Here is a 17,043-nt window from a genome sequence, read left to right on the forward strand (position 1 = left end):
CCCTTCGAGGTGTACGTGGCCGCTCTATCACCCTACCACGACCTTGTTGAGAACAAACAGGTAAGTCAGCATGACCTGGTCATCAGGTTCCTGAGGGGAGCAAGGAGACTGAATCCTTCTCGCCTCCCCTCGTACCCTCTTGGGACCTCTCAGTAGTCTTAGATGCTCTGCAGAGGTCTCCCTTTGAGCCTTTGCGGTCAGTTCCTGTCAATGAAGACAGCGATCCTGACCCCATTGGCCTCCATCAAAAGGGTAGGGGACCTGCAGGCATTTTCAGTTGACGAAGCGTGCCTGGAGTTCACCCCGGCCCGGATATGTGCCCAATATATTCTGTCCAGTACGCGCTCTCCGTGCTTACGTAGACAGGACGCAGTGTTCAGGACCTCAGACCAGCTCTTTGTCTGTTATGGTGGAGAGCAGAAGGGAAGAGCTATCTCAAAGCAAAGGCTGTCTCACTGGATAATGGACACCATTGTTTTGGCTTACCAGCAGCAGGGTCGACCATGCCCCCTTGGGGTTAGGGCCCACTCCACTCGGAGTGTGGCCTCCTCTTGGGCTCTAGCGCATGGCACCTCGCTAACAGACATCCGCAGAGCTGCAGGCTAGGCAACACCTAACAAATTCGCAAGATTCTACAATCTCCGAGTGGAGCCTGTGTCCGACTATGTACTCGCCTCCACTAGTGGCCGGTAATGGACTAGGCTCAGGTGTCTTCGCTTGCTCGCCATTCCACTCCACGGACTGGATACGTGCGATATTTTCCTCAGGTGAGCTTTCCGAAAGCCCTGAGTTCCTCCAGCACTGTCGACGCCGACACCAGTAAGTCTGCCCTCTCGAGCCCAGACCCTCGTGTCCGGCCAGGTGCCTCGTGTGCACGGTTCCCCGCCGGCGACCCCCACACGTGTATTCCATCGTAAGCCTCCTCAGTGAGCAGGTGTCTTTCCCTTGGCAAGTCCCTGCCACCCCTGGGGTTAAAAATCCACCTTCGGCTGGTACCCCAGAGTTCCATATGCAGCCCTTAGCGGGTCATATGTGCATTCTCTAAGTCCTCCCTACGGGTAGGCATTTTGGCATATATCCACTGGAATATGCTTCCCAGTGTACCGTGGTATTCCTGTGATAAGTGGGAGTCCTTCATCCGTACTAGTCTTACGACAGGGTACTCACACTTACGCAGGGCACTGGAAGACAGCTGAGTGGCCTCACTGTATTGGGACCCCCATTCGTTAGTCACTAACGTTACGTCGTAGTGACTGAACGAAAGGGAACGTTTCGGTTACGTATGTAACCCTCGTTCCCTGAGGAGGGAACGGAGACGGAACGTCCCTTTGCCACATGCGCTGTACTGCTGGAACGGCCGGGGGTTCAGTCTTGGCTCCGCAGCAGATAACATAATGCGATGTTGCCAGCGTACTTCCTTAATAACCCACACAGTGGGGCGAAGTTACGCATGCAAATTCTGCTTGCCCGTGGCATTGGCACTGCCATTGGGCGTTGTTAAATTCTCGAAAATGATTGGCTTCTAAGCGAAACCCCCATTTGTTAGTCACTAACGTTACGTGTCCATTCCCTCCTCAGGGAACGAGGGTTACATACATTACCGAGATGTTTCTAATACAACGTCTATGGGAGTGATCACTACCATTATCACTACCATTATCTCTATTTTTCCCTCTTTTTGAAAGTTGTGAAATCACTGTTTTGGAGTTTTTCTTTTGCCATTTGAGCAAATGGGGACACAAACAATATATTTAATGTATACTCTCATTCACCGCTATAAAAGTTAACCCAACTATGACAACTTCCGCTCTGAGAAACCCGGAAATGTGAAAAGGGTGTATGCTCTCTGATCAGACCTGTTACATTTATTAATTAGGGTAATGACATTAACATTTGACTTCTACTCAGGCTAGCCAAACCACTGACAGATGAAGAGGAGATGGAGGAAGAATATTAAAATCCAACAGGAAAAAGAATAAAGTTAAATAAAATTATTTAACAGCTGTGGTTATGGCATATATCTCGGACTACCATCTGGCAGCATTCTTCCATTCCACACAATAATCCCTTTTCAGAAAGTGTGAGGATGGGAATATGAGTGTCATCGATTCATCCAACCACTGGAAATCCTAAAGGAAATTCAAATTATTACTTCCAGGTTTATCAAGTGAACGTCAGGATCCTTCCTGTATAAAAGGACATGCCTTTTTTGTCACTTTGACAGAGTCCTCATTATGAAAATATGAGCAATGAATGAATGTTCCTGCACTGCAAAGAATGCTTTTCTTACATTGTATTTTTGTCAAGTGGCAGATAATTTAACTTGTTTTAAAGGGATAGTTCACCCAAAAACGAAAATTTTATGTTTTTCTGCTTACCCCTAAGGCATCCAAGATGTAGGTGTCTTCGTTTCTTCAGTAGAACACAAATTAAGATTTTTAACTCCAACCGTTGCTGTGTGTCACTCATATAATGCTTGTCAATGGGGTCTAATTCTATTAGAGTAAAAAAAACATAGACAGACAACTTCGAATTAAACACCGCGGCTTGTGACGACACATTGAAGTCTTAAGACACGAAACGATCGGTTTCTGAGAGAAACTGAACAGTATTTATGCATAATATCGACTCATATCAGACGAACGCTTCAGCTCTGCAGACTGCCATCACTTCCCGTGTGTGAGGTCAAAATTCTGGCCGGGTCATATACATAGATACCTCATTCGAGCGATCCACGCCATGATCCACGCAGGCACCACGAAGTTGGTACTTTTCTGAACATTTTTTAAATATGAGCAAACGTCATTTGGAGTCACCCACGACCCCCAACAGCGAATAAGGGTTAAGAAAAAAACGGTTCTGTGAAAGTGAAAAGTGATCCAGACAATTCAAACATGTTAGCTGGTGAATTTATTTGGGAACTTTGCAGGCAAACACATGGAAACAGGCAGATTTCTTTGAAGAATCCAAGGGTAGGGTACATTCCTTTTTCTTTTTCTTTTTTTTGGAAACCAGCCTTTGCTTTCAAAGAAATCTATGTTGGTGTTTTTCCGCATGAACTTGCAAAAAAAAAAAAAAACCTTCCACCCCTGGAGAAATGCACAAAGAGGAAATGTTTTGTCCTTTTTGGATATTATTTTATTATTATTTGTTTTTTTTTAATTTATTGATTCTGGTTTTTCAAACAGTAGTGGCCAAAAGTGGTATCCAGAAGGGATGTTTGTTTTTAATGACCCTACAAGCTTGATGAAATCATCAAAATATGAGGGAAATAGATATATTTTTTTATATTTTAAAAATGAGGTAAGAACAAAACACTAAACTTAGTTACAGGGATAGTTCACCCAAAAAGGAAAATTAGCCCATGATTTACTCACCCTCATGTCCAGGGCCGGATTAACATAAGGGCTAGGTGGGGCTGAAGCCCCAGGGCCCGAGCACGGAGGGGGCCCGTGATTGGCCGAGAAAATGATTGACAATCGATCGGGAGCACCTAAAGTTTTCCTGTTGGGCCGCTCGCAAAACCACACCACGCCCCCACAAATTAAGCGCTGTTATTTAGGCTACTGGAGTGCTGCGAGTGCACGGGAAAATCAAAAGCCAGGTGCAGGTGAAGAAACGGCGCTACCTGAATAAACCGCACGCGCATCCAGCAGTGGCAGCGCGAGAGCAGCTGGGTCGTCGCTGACAAACTCGTTCGGCGCTTTCGCCGCTCCATTGAAGTCATAACGAGCGCCAGGCAGTCGTTTTATCCATTTGAATTTGATACAAGCTCAACATCATGTGTACAGTAAAGGCTCTGTGGCGAAATTGGCTGAACCAGACTGAAAAGCTCCGACCATGTCTGTATTGTTGAGGTAAATATAGACTACACGATGGCCGTAGCCAGCTATGAGGTCTCCGAGGTCCGGACCGCTGTATTTTTCCGAGGTGTAGGCTACATAGCTAATAAATGTTGTGAAATAATTGACCACCAATAGAGTGCTTTATGTACACATAAGCTGCTGCGCGAGTCACGCGACGCTTCAGTAAACGGTGTGAGATGTAAGTAGCCTATACATTATAGCCAAACTAAACATTTCATATTTCAAACAACGTTCAATGTTAAACAACGAACAGACTATCAGCCAGAGCTCAGCTTTAGGAGGGGAAGAGACAGGGCAAGAGAAGGAAACTGAGAGAAAAAGAATGAGAGAGTGATGAAATGAGGAGAGAGCAGGTATGACCAGTGTTGCCAACTCTGGCAAGACAAATAAGCAACCACAGCTTCAAAAACAAGCCCAATATTATTATATTATTTATTATCATCAATATAATTTATTATCAGTTATTTTGTTATCAATAAATGAGCCTGCAACATTTTAAACTGAAACCTCTCTGAGTTTGAAAAGCAAAAACAGATGTGATTTTACAAAAAATCATCAAATTGCAATAAAGGGCATGAAATATCCTCCAATCAGCAGTGAACAGAAGAGGTTTGGAGATGGAAAAAGTGACGTGAAGGCCAATTTAGTCGGAGTTAGTGCACACATATTAGGTGCAGAGTAGTTAACACGCACTACAAACTGTGAAAAAGACAAGCCCTGCATCTCAATCTGATACTATCTGCCCTAAATAGTATTGAAAATTACTAATGTCACATGCTATTTAGGATGGATAGTATGCACATTGGGATGTATGCAAGCACTAAGGGAGTGCTGCAATATAGCCACATATTTATTATAAAATAATTGGGAACCATACCTACTGTTAGTATACTAGTTTTTATTTTTATTATAGCCTGTAATGATAAATATGTTATACAAATATTTTTTAAAATTAAATGAGGTGCCTGTCCTCCCTGTTTCCTCTCCATCTCTGTTCATCTCTGCTGGTGGCATTGTTTGTGGAAATGTATACGTCTATTTACGTCTACTAACTATCATTACGTGCATTTATAATGTCACATTGAATGCAATTTTTCTTCAATGAGGGGGAGAAGGAGGCGGGATGTGAGAACGAATTACTACAGCATTTGTATCATAGCACTGATTGGCTATTAGCTTTGAGAAGACAGTGTCAGTCAATGTATTGGACAAAACAGCGACCATAAATGTAAAGAAATGAAGTTGCTTGTCATATTTCCCTAACAAGCAAACACATTTTGGGTACAACTATGGGTATTGGGTACAACTATGGGTATGACAATCTACTGCCCACCTGCATGGTTTTGAAAGCTTATTATTAAAAAAAATTTAGCCTTCAAACATCTTAAAATGCACATATATAGATCAGAGAAATCAAAATTTTCTTGGGGGACCATGCCCCCAAACCCCCCAAAATACCTCAAATTTGGGACCTCACAGGTTTTAAAACTCCTTAAGGCAGTTGTATATACTCAAAAGTTGTTGCTTTTTCTGGAAACCGGTTTGCTTTGACCTCATATCTGGAGTTAATGCATTTATGCATTTAAGGCCTACTGAATATTAAAATGGAAAATTCAGACAGTATATACTCATTGTATCTCTGTGCTTTGAAGATTTAGTTTTTAAAAGATACTAATTATTTCTGTGGTAGAAAACGTTGTGGCACTAAGATCGGCTACTATGGGGGCCCTTGGGTTTGTCATAGCCCCAGGGCCCTACATGTTCTTAATCCGGGCCTGCTCATGTCATCCGAGGTATATATGACATTCTTCTTTCAGACGCATAAAATCTGAGTTATATCAAAAATGTTCTGGCTAATCCAAGCACTATAATGGCAGTAATAGTTGCTATGTTTTTGAAGTCCATTAAAAATGCATCTGTCTGTCAAATAACGTGCTCGATGCGGCTCCGGGGTGTTAATAAAGGCCTTCTGAAGTGAATCGATGCGTTTGTGTAAGAAAAATATCCATATTTAAACATTTATTTAATTTTTCGGTCGAATGAGGCATCAGTATATATATATATATATATATATATCTTTGATCGCACCAGTATTTTGACCTTATTCGCCGGAAGTTATGGCGCTGGGAATACTAGATGACATTCGTCTGATAAGAGGCAAAAAAATAACATAAATACTGTTCGGTTTCTCGCAGAAACCGATCGTTTCATGTCTCAAGACATCAATGTGTCGCCACGAGCCACATGGTTTAATATGGATTCGTATGTCTATGTGTTTTTTACTCTCTTTGCTATCATACTCTAAAATATCCCCATTGACATGCATTATACGACTATCACACTGCAACGGTTAAAGTTAAAAATCTTCATTTGTGTTCTACTGAAGAAACAAAGACACCTACATCTTGGATGCCCTGGGGGTAAGAATTTCGTTTTTGGGTGAACTATCCCTTTAAGGAATTAATCTGACTAAATCATTAGGGGGAAAAAAGGCAAACTATAGTTTATATTTACAATTATTAATTTGCAATTTCGCAAAAACAAAACTGCATTGAAAAACACGCATAATAAAAATAATAGTTACTTTTAATGATTATTTTATTATTCACTTTTATCATTTATTTGCATTAAGTAAATATGCTGCTGCTGTTCATTTAGTTATTTTTCAGTAGTCTCAGTCATGATGTATGTTACAGATGCCTTATAATCATTTCAGTTGATAGGAGACATCCTGAAATATATTTTATGCTTGACCCTTATTTATATATTTGTCTTATTTGAGGTCAGTCTCAGTAACTGACCCATCATCTCCCCGATGAAAGAAGTAGCCTACAGGAACCTGAGTGAAGCAGAATTCAGCCAGTCAGCCTTTGAGTTTATCTCTGATCTTTGCACAGGATGCAGGTTTTAATCTGGAGAAATGATCGCACAGGATTAGTGAATGTGCAAAGATCTGCATAAATCTGTGTTTGCTCAGGTTAAACAAACCTCAGTTTCCTGGAACTCCACTGAAGCAAAACATTATAAATTAAGTGGAAACGTATCAGTTTTACAGAATTTAAGTGACTTTTTTAAAGAAGATGAAGTATTGAAATGCTAGGATGTAGTAACATGGTTAAAGAAATAGCCATGCTAGTTACAGTATCAAAAATAATTCATTTTACTGCTATTATTTTATATCATTTTATGTATTTATGCATTTGTTTGTGAAGTACAATGCATTTAAAAAGCCTATGCTAATATAACACTTTATTCTTTATTTGTCATAGGCCTATGTGTTAGCTTCGCATTCAGACCGGAGAAGCAATTTTATGCTAATTTGAAAATGAAAACCGAGTACTCATTACATCAAGTCTAATTCCCCATAAAACACTTGACACAAGTTCTAATGTGCAACAACTGAATCTGAGTTGAAGGTTGCATCCCAAAAAGCTGTCATTTACTGCCCTCTAGTGTGTAATATTTGATATTATCAGAAGGTTATAGGATAGAAGCTCTTCTTTCATTTATTATACACACTGCCGTTCACTACTCCAGTCTTCAGTGTCACATGATCCTTCAGAAATCATTCTAATATGATTTGCTTAAGAAACATTTATGATTATTATCAATGTTGAAAACAGTTGTGTAAAACATTTTAGGATTATTTGAGGAATAGAAAGTTCAAAAGAACAGTACTTATCTGAAATAGAAACAAAATAACCTAACCTTTCATTGAAGTAAAAGAATGGAAAGTCGGCAGAAAATCACATTATGAAATAAATGTTTTTCTCCAAAACACGTTGGCCACAATTATTGGCACCCCTAGAATTTTTTATGAGTAAAATATCTCTGAAGTATATTCCAATTAATATTTTTTAAAAATGTAGCACACCTGAGTGACTATGAGCATTAAACTGTCTAGCTATGACGTCTTGTTTCACAGGAGTTAAAATATGAGGAAACACAAAGGCCAAAATTCCCTTAATCAATCATTACAATGAGTAAAACCAAAGAATATAGTTCTGATGTGCAGCAAAAGATGTTGAGCTTCACAAAACAGAAAGTGGCTAAGAAAACAGCTAAAACATTGAAAATCCCCATTTCCACCATAAGGACAATAATTAAGAATTCCAAATCAACTAAAGATGTTACAAATCTGCCTGGAAGAGGATGTGTGTCTATATAACCTCAAACCAACGGGGGGAGGAGGAGAGTTTGAGTGGACAAAGACTCTCCAAGGATCACAGATAGAGAATTGCAGAGATTTGTTGAGTCTTGGTTCTGTGGTCAGATGAAACTATAAAAATAACTTTTTGGCAGCAAACACACCAGATGGGTTTTGGTGCAAACAGGGATAAAAAGTACCCCAATGCCCACGGTTAAATATACTGCTGGATCTTTAATGTTGAGGGCTTATTTTTTTGCTGGAGGTCCTGAACATCTTGTTCAGATACATGGTATCATGGATTCCATGAAATACCAAAAGATAAAAAATTGTGCTAGAAATCTTATAATGGGCCGTGGTTGGATTTTCCATCAGGACAATGATCAAAATCTACACACAAAAGTGTCACTGAGAACAAAATGAAGATTCTGCCATGGCCATCCCAGTCTCCTGACCTGAACCCTATAGAAAATGTGTGGGGTGAACTGAAGAGAAGAAGCACCAACAATCTGAAGGATCTGGAGAGGAATGGTCTCTGATCTCTTGTCAGGTGTTCTCCAAATTCATCAGGCATTATAGAAGAAGTTTAGAGCTGTTATCTTGGGAAAATGATAGTGCAAAAAGTATTTAATAAAAGGGTGCCAATAATTATGGTCAACGTGTTTTTGGAGAAAAGCATTTATTTCATAATGTGATTTTCCCTCCACTTTCAATTGTTTTATTTCAATGAAAGGATAGATTTTTTTATTTTTATTTTATTTTTTTATAAAAGATCAAAAGGATAAACAATGCAGATGCATTTTTTCCGCCATATTTGATCATATTTACCAGGGGTGCCAATAATTCTGGCCACCAATGTATATATGACCCCCCCCCCACACACACACACACACAAATCTGCTAATAATAACATGCATTCTCAATAAAACTATCCTTTATTGGTATCCAACATCATAAACTTTTTCCAAATCAATGTTTTTAATGATGCAAATCAAATCAGAAAACAAGCATTTAAAGTGTTAAGTTAAGTGTAATAATATGACTTTCAGTTCACAGGCTATTCACATTCGAAAACACGAGCCATCTTAAATTTTTTCATCTCCTTTCTTCGCCTGCCAGACAAACACACAAATACACAGACATTTAAAGACCGTCAGCTCATGAAAGTCAAGCACGAAATATAGAAATATATTATTTTTTAATCTGTCACAAGAGCTAACTATACAACTAATTTTAAACCAGAATAAAAAATAAAAAAAAGTAAGCTTTTTTGTGATTAATATTTTAAGGTAAATCCCTACAAATAGAAGTAAACCTACTCTAAGATATAGTCAAGTAAAAAGTAACTAGAGACTCCCTCGTTTGAAATGACAATATTTGTACTATACGCTGCCACTAGATGTCACCAAAAACACATTGATAAGTTAAGGACACCTACCTTAGGCTTGCCACACCGTTTGATGCGGTTACCTACAGGAGCAGACACATTAGTGATTTGACATGACTCATACGACACACACACACGCTGACTAAACACCTACCTGTCAGGAGAAGGATAGACAGCACCACAATGATCCCGGCAAACACCAGGCCTCCAATGCGCAGATTCTCATAGTCTGTGAATCAAAACAGTTTCTAAATAAGGATATTCTTACTAAGGAATACATAACGCATAAATTTATACAAACGGGTCATAAAGGCTCACTGAAGAGCCTTGAAACGCAGCCTTATTCAACGTGTTGACATAATTTCCCCTCAAACAGGAAGACAGGGCGGGACGTATCGAACAGCTCCTCCCCTTTTTTAAAACAGCCAATAGCGTTTCGTTTATACCACAGCTTGACCAGAGCCTTTTAGCTCGGTAAAGCCGCAGTTTCATCCCAATCTCTAACCGTTTCTCATCATAATCTCCTCCATATCGCTTTGAAATACAGCATTCCGTGCAGAATCCAAATGAGTCCGGTTTCCTGGTCTGCGCCGACTCACGCATATGATCTCTGTGCTATCGTGTCTCTGGACCGGAGCACACTGTGTGTGCGCTATGGAAGTTAGCGTGACACTAACATGGTGCCAGACTTCATTCGCCTCAACTGAAAGCATATTTACACTGTCTGAATCGTTCCCTATCCCCTATATAGTGAACTGTGTGCCATTCACCATGTAGAAAATAGTAAACGCATGAACAAATGACCGCTTTCAGCTGCAGCTTCAGCATCTATTTATAATGTTGGGGGCGAGACGCTTAAGATTCTAGAGAGCATTTGATTGGACAGAAAATCTGATGAGAAGCTAAAGTGCATGATGTCATCAAAATCATTGATCCGTATCAGTGGAAGTGAGAGACTGTACGTTTTGAATGCTTCTATCTTCTAAATGCGAATTTTGTAATTGTTTTGGAGCACACTAGCTTATAGATAACAGTATGGCTAACATATTCATACTAAAAGCCAAAAGACTTTAATTGCGACTTCAGGGGGACTTGCAGTATTGACAATGGGTACTGCAGTCCAAATTCAATATATTGGAGAGGGTAGTTTCTTCCGCCCCTCCTCCTCAGATTTGACGCTAACACACGTTGCCAGATTGAGGACACGCAACAGGAACGAGCGCAATGAGCCTTAAATTGATCAGATGATTTATCCTCATTTTACTGTATGCCTCTGGTCATCAAGCTTTTTAGATGGATGCCAAGGCTTTTTAGGTCGGGTAGAATCTGCAATCTCTGACCCAGGCTGAATCCGAAATCTCCCCCTAAACCCACAATCACTATTCCTTACGTTAGTCCACTAATACAGTTGACTTGAAGGAGTGAATGAAAACGAGTGAGCGAATTCTGACAGCCGTTGAGTGTACATCAGTTGTACACAATGTGGGATAGAATGAGTGCACTCGATAGCGTCCACTATGGTTTCAGACACCACTACAAATGGCTGTCCCCTCAAATAGTGCCCTGTTTGAGGGTTTAGGGGGGAGATTCATTCCCTGTTTGTTTGCAGGTTTCCATGGCTGCAATACGCTGTGCTATTGGACAACTGGAAACCCGGGGTGTCGAAATACTATTAGGCAAATTGGCAGGGGCGCAGCATTTTGAGAGCTGCAAGTTCTGAGAGCTGCAAAAGTACCCCAAAAATAGCCCAATGCGATTTTCTCCATCGGACGTCCGAATTGTCCACTGGATTTGTATGTCTAGGAGTGTTGGAGCAGACTTGGCTACACTGGCTGCAAGTGTTCTGAAACGGCAAAGTTGTGATAATCTTTTCTTCCCTATATTGTGACGTATATGGGGGTGAAACGACTTCTCGAACAAGAAAAAATGTAGGGCGGGTCTTGATTTTGTCCATGGGGAATTGATTGGATGGTTGTAGTTTGATTGTGACAGGTTGTCACGGCCATCAGATAAGAGAAGAGATAATAATTTTGATCAAAGATTATGAGGGCACATGAATACAAATAATAATAATAATAATGATGTGCGCCTAGTACTGCAATATTTCATAAAAAAGGGAAAATTGTTTATGATTTCATGGTGATTGACCGTCAACGTTTTTATTGTTTATCAGCTGGAAAAAAATCATTGATTCCAACCATATTATTCCTCTGTGTCGTTCGTTGTTGTTATAGATGTGGATTTCATTATTTCCACAGCATCAAACGATTATTAAAACCATATTGTTAAAGTTATCGTTATTGTTCTTGGTGGGAATGGGCATTTATTCAAATTTGTTGAATTCGGAATGTTATCTAATTTTAAAAATGGCATAGGCCTAATAAGAACATTCCAATATTAATCAAAATATTCTTAAACACAATTAATTATTCAAGAGGAAGATTGTTCATCCTTACCATAGATAAAGTCAGCGTCAGGGTCTACTATAGGCTGGGCTGGGAAACAGGGAAAAACACAGAATTAAATAGAATATAATACAATTCAAATGTGATGTTCTTTGCAATGACGGAAATCAGTGAATATATCCGCCATATCGAAGCTATTTAGCTATACCTTGTCAGACCCAGCTCAGTCTCAATGGCTCTGCAACTTAATAACGTCCGATAAAATCAGATCGCTCAGTCCACATTCAGAGGTGGTCAGAATGTTTCCACATCACTTTGACAGGTTAAATAGTTCGCTTCAGCTAAGTGTTTGCATTACAATCACTGGGTATTCCAGAAAGAAAGGTTATCTTTCCGTCAAACATAAACTGAAACCTTACTTACTACATATGCTCACTCACCCTCAAGTTGTTCCAAGCCTGTATGAATTTCTTTCTTCTGCTGAACACAAAAGAAGATATTTTGAAGAATGTCAGTAACCAAACCAAGCCCCATTGACTTCCATACGGAAAAAGTCAATGGGGCCCATCAACTGTTTCTAAGTATCTTCTTTTGTGTTCAGCAGAAGAAAGAAATTCATATAGGTTTGGAACAACTTTAAAGGGAAGTATTTTCATTCTTGGGTGAACCATACCTTTAGTGAGAAAGCCAAAGGCAACTGTTGCAAGGAAAAAACGATGTTGAGGAGGAATGAGGTGAAGAAGATACTTTGGGAGAAACATAATTTTAATCCAAATGAAAACCACATGAGACAAAACGTCTCCCTTTCAATATGTGGCAGTAATGTATAAATAAAGTTATGTATTTTGATGAGAGGGTGTTTTTTTATGATACATTTTTATTCAAATTATTTTTAGGTCCCTGACTCCCAGAGCAAGGTTACTTTTAAAGGGGTGATGAATTGAGAAATCCACTTTCCTTTGAGCCTTTGGTATATAAAAGTTCATCGTGATATAAGAACATCCTGTAAATTTCAGAGCTGAAAACGTCCTTGTTAGAGAAAAGCTTTTATAGACACCAGGCCCAGAAAACGAGAGCTCTCACAATATGTCGACCATTGACGTCATAGGATGCAGAAGCGCCACCTCAAGCCTGCCCACCGACTCGTGGAGCTAAACGATGCCGGTTCCAGCTCACTTGTGTAAGACATTGCGCGTTTGCTTAATTTTACTGCGGAATCGATTGTAAACAGAGGTCGAGACTGGATTTTTGCAGACATATTGAGATTAAAACACCTAAAACCTTCTATATTGGATTCGACTGGAACGGTGCAACACACTTATGTGAGTAAAACATGTTTTTTTATGCGAGTATTGCATTGTTACAGATCGTTTGATATCTATTGATTACATACCTTAGCACGCAGTCACAGGCTGGAGAAGGTGTTATTGGTTCATTCGTGATCAGACTCGGACTTGTAATGCCAGCTCGCAAAGCTCAAAGTCCCGGGGCTATGTATTTTTTCAGACGGGCTATCACTGGCCTGCCGAAATAACATTCCTTTCTTGTGTGTGTGTACGGTTCACGGTTATATTCACTGATGATCGGGCCGACCAAGCAATACAGAAATAACATTCCAGTCAATCGCGGGTGGATGAGAGATTAACCATTGTGTTTGTTTGATAAAGATATTTTTCGAGCCCTGTGAGCGATTCCCTAAACACTTTCAAAACAATCCCCACATGTACTGAGGGGAGCTGAAGCTCATTAAATATGCAAATCTTATCCAATCCTAGCCATGGGCGTTTACTTCCAAGTGTTCAGTGCGACACGCCCATCAAAACCGAGCGTTTTTCAGAAAGCCTCAAAACCAAGGCAGAACATAACCTATTAGTTATTCATTTTGATGTTTTTGAATGTAAAAACCACACAAACGTCATAAGTTGACCGCAGACAACAGTATAATTATTTTTAAAAAGCCAGTTCATGACACCTTTAAACTGTCATGGAAACTTTTTAGCATGCTTTCATAATTTTTCCAATATCTTTTACGTCTAAGTTATTGTTTATCCTTGTGTCAGACCCAGACTCAAAATCAATCATAAAAACAGATTTATGAATTTTTTTTAATGATGTGTGAGGTGAAAAATAAATTTAAATATCACTTAAAAACAGAATATTTTTATTTTGCACTATTTTTGTAATTTTGTCAAACTCTGCAAAAAGTGTGAAAATATTTAATTGTGTATTTAGCATATATAAAATGATTTTAACCCAAACCCTAATGCTCAAAACAATTAATAGGTTTCAGTAGGGTAAACTTAAAAAAATCAGTTCAATCAAATTAACTTTTATGAGAACTTTCTTTTTATTTTGAGTTCACAAAACACATTTGAAGTAATCTGAATTGTTTCATTGTTTTGAGTTTTACGAACTTGTTTCTTTTATTTTAGACCAACTTAAATTTAACTGAAACTGGGCTGGAATTTCTATTTCTCAGCATGCTTTGCCATGAAACTCAAAAGGGAGAGTAAATGTAAAATGAGTACAAAATAAAAATCTGCCAGTTCTGCTTTCTTCAAATGTGTATTTTAAAATAAAGTGTAACTTTAAAATGTTGATTTTTTTGAGCCTAGCCAAATTATTCGGATTTACAGTGTAGCAAGCTGCCCATTTTATTCCAAAAAATGTTTTAATAATCCATTTATACAACTCATATACATCCTCTGAGATGTGCTTTTTGTCCACAGAGCCAAAAGTGCTAGTTGAAACAGATTTAAGTATTGGTGCAGTACCACACCATAAACCCATAATGCTGTGCTTATTTGAAGGTGTTTGTTCTATATTTATACCACAGCACCTCTAGAGACAATCTCTCAGTGATGTAGGACTTACTTTATTGACAAAATTCTCTCTCTCATTAACACTTCGCAGAATAGCAGAATATATTACAGTAAAAGATGACACTTAAAAAATGAGTCTCACCTGCTCCAGATGACATGGCTGCTCTGTCTGTGGGTCACGGTCCAAAATGACAAAACTGTAAATTATAATGGAGCATTATAATCCAACAGTTCTTATTTAGTGCTTAAAGATTTTCTTTGTGCATCAGAAGCACAAAAGATTCAAATCTTTAAAGAACCCATGAACCAAATACACTGACCCCTCATATCCAAAGAGCCATAAAGCCAAAAAGAAAAGGGTTATTTGCAGACCCTCGGGCATTTCTCTAAATCCAGCTCCTTCGGGCTTTCTTAAAGATAGTGCTCATATTGATTCTCTGTTACTTTCCAATCCATATCTCTGCCTGTAATGATTAACACATGCTGCTTTGAAGAGAAAGTGACTCATAAAGGCACAGTCGGGGCAGTTTGCTTTTCAATTCTCCATGCAGATCTTGTCAGACAAACAAACACTTCGGGTCCATGATGTTAAGTTTTTCTGTAATGCTTTGCTCAGGGGCACACAAGTGCTATAGTTTATAACTCAAACCAGCAACATTTCTTTATCTAAGCTTTAAACGCTGCATCACACCACCCGCAATTAATTATTGACTTGTAACATGTCAAACATTGCAATATGGTTCTGTCGAACAACATGTGCAATATTACTTATTTGTTTATTTTATTACCTTTTATAATGTGTATCTATTGACGGATCATACCAAAAATAATAATTGCAATAAATGCAATACATTTTTAAAGAATAAGATATTGCTAACTCCTATCCATTTGGTTTTGTTTTATATATGTGACCAAAACCAGTCATAAGTCACACAGGTATATTTGTGGTAATAGCCAACAATACATTGTTTGGGTCAAAAATATCGATTTTTCTTTTTAATGCCAACAAATAATTTGGATGTTAAGTAAAGATCATGTTCCATGAAGACATTTTTTAAATGTTCTACCGTAAATATATCAAAAATGTATTATTAGTAGTAATATGCTTTGCTAAGGACTTCATTTGGACAACTTTAAAAAGTGATTTTCTCAATATTTAGGATTTTTTTTTTTGGCTCAATATTTTTTTGTACCCTCAGATTCCAGATATTTAAATAGTTGTATCTCAGCCAAATATTGTCCTAGCAAACCATACATCAATGGAAAGCTAATTTATTCAGCTTTCAAAAAATTGACTGGTTTGGTGGTCCAGGGTCATATATTGTTCAAAACGTTACTCACCAAATTGACCTCAAAATGACTTTAATTCACTTATTATATTACTTTGTTTCCATGGCATCTTTTGCATTGAATGGATTACACTGACCCCAAAATGATATTTTCACAAAATAAGATCATACTAATTTGCACTACTTATCAATTTGGATTTGTTTTTCTGTATTTCTCAAAACATGCTATTTTTGACCCAAAATAGAAATGTGTTATTATAGATTTCAGGCGGCTTGAAAAATAAACAATTAAACATAAAAATATCTTCTGACTGAGTATTGTCTGGTCAGAAAAAAACATTTGAAGAGAATTTGAGAGGAATAGAAGCTCATTTTGAAATTTTAAGGCCCAGCATAGAAGTAATTTCGACAGGACAAGTGCATGAACATGCAACCTAAACATGTCCTCGGTTGTCATGTCATGAACAATAAACCAAATGTGTTTTCATTGTCAAATTCGACCATTTTAGAAATGCTGAAACAACATGTGTAGGAGTCATTGCCATCTCAGCTCACCTGTTCTATGGAAAGCTCCTCTTCCTCCTGAGGTCTTGGCTAATGTGAGCGTGTGTCTTTAGCCCAGGTGTATTTCATTCCTCTACCCCTCCCTGCCTTCCAGAGCCAGCATTCGTAAATCTGGCCGTCGCACCATTCTTTGAAACACATTTATTAGCCCATAAACTCTGGCCTTCAAACTATGATAAAATACCGCTGAGCCCAACCTTTGGAATCATCGCCCAAGGGAAGTCCAATTACACCAGTGTATAAAACGCTGGGAGTGCTCGTGGCCATCTTGACTTTGAAGTATATAAGTGACGGACCTTTATTTTGAGCCGCCGGTAATTGACTTCAAGTCCCCGTTTAGTCGACTACATGGAGCAAGACGCTACAACTGTGCCAAATAGATCATTCTGATGGATAACAGAATCCAAATGGTCTTAAATAAAATTTTACCTGACATATTGATCAGGGCCGCTTTTTCTGGCAGGTGATGGATGACCTTTTTTAAAGGAGCGAGAAGAAAAGGAGAGATTGACTGACGCGTGGCGTCTCTGTTCGGAGATAAAAAACGAATCTACACACCGATG

Source organism: Gobio gobio (assembly GCF_949357685.1).
Source record: "Gobio gobio genome assembly, chromosome: 8".
NCBI lineage: Eukaryota > Metazoa > Chordata > Actinopteri > Cypriniformes > Gobionidae > Gobio > Gobio gobio.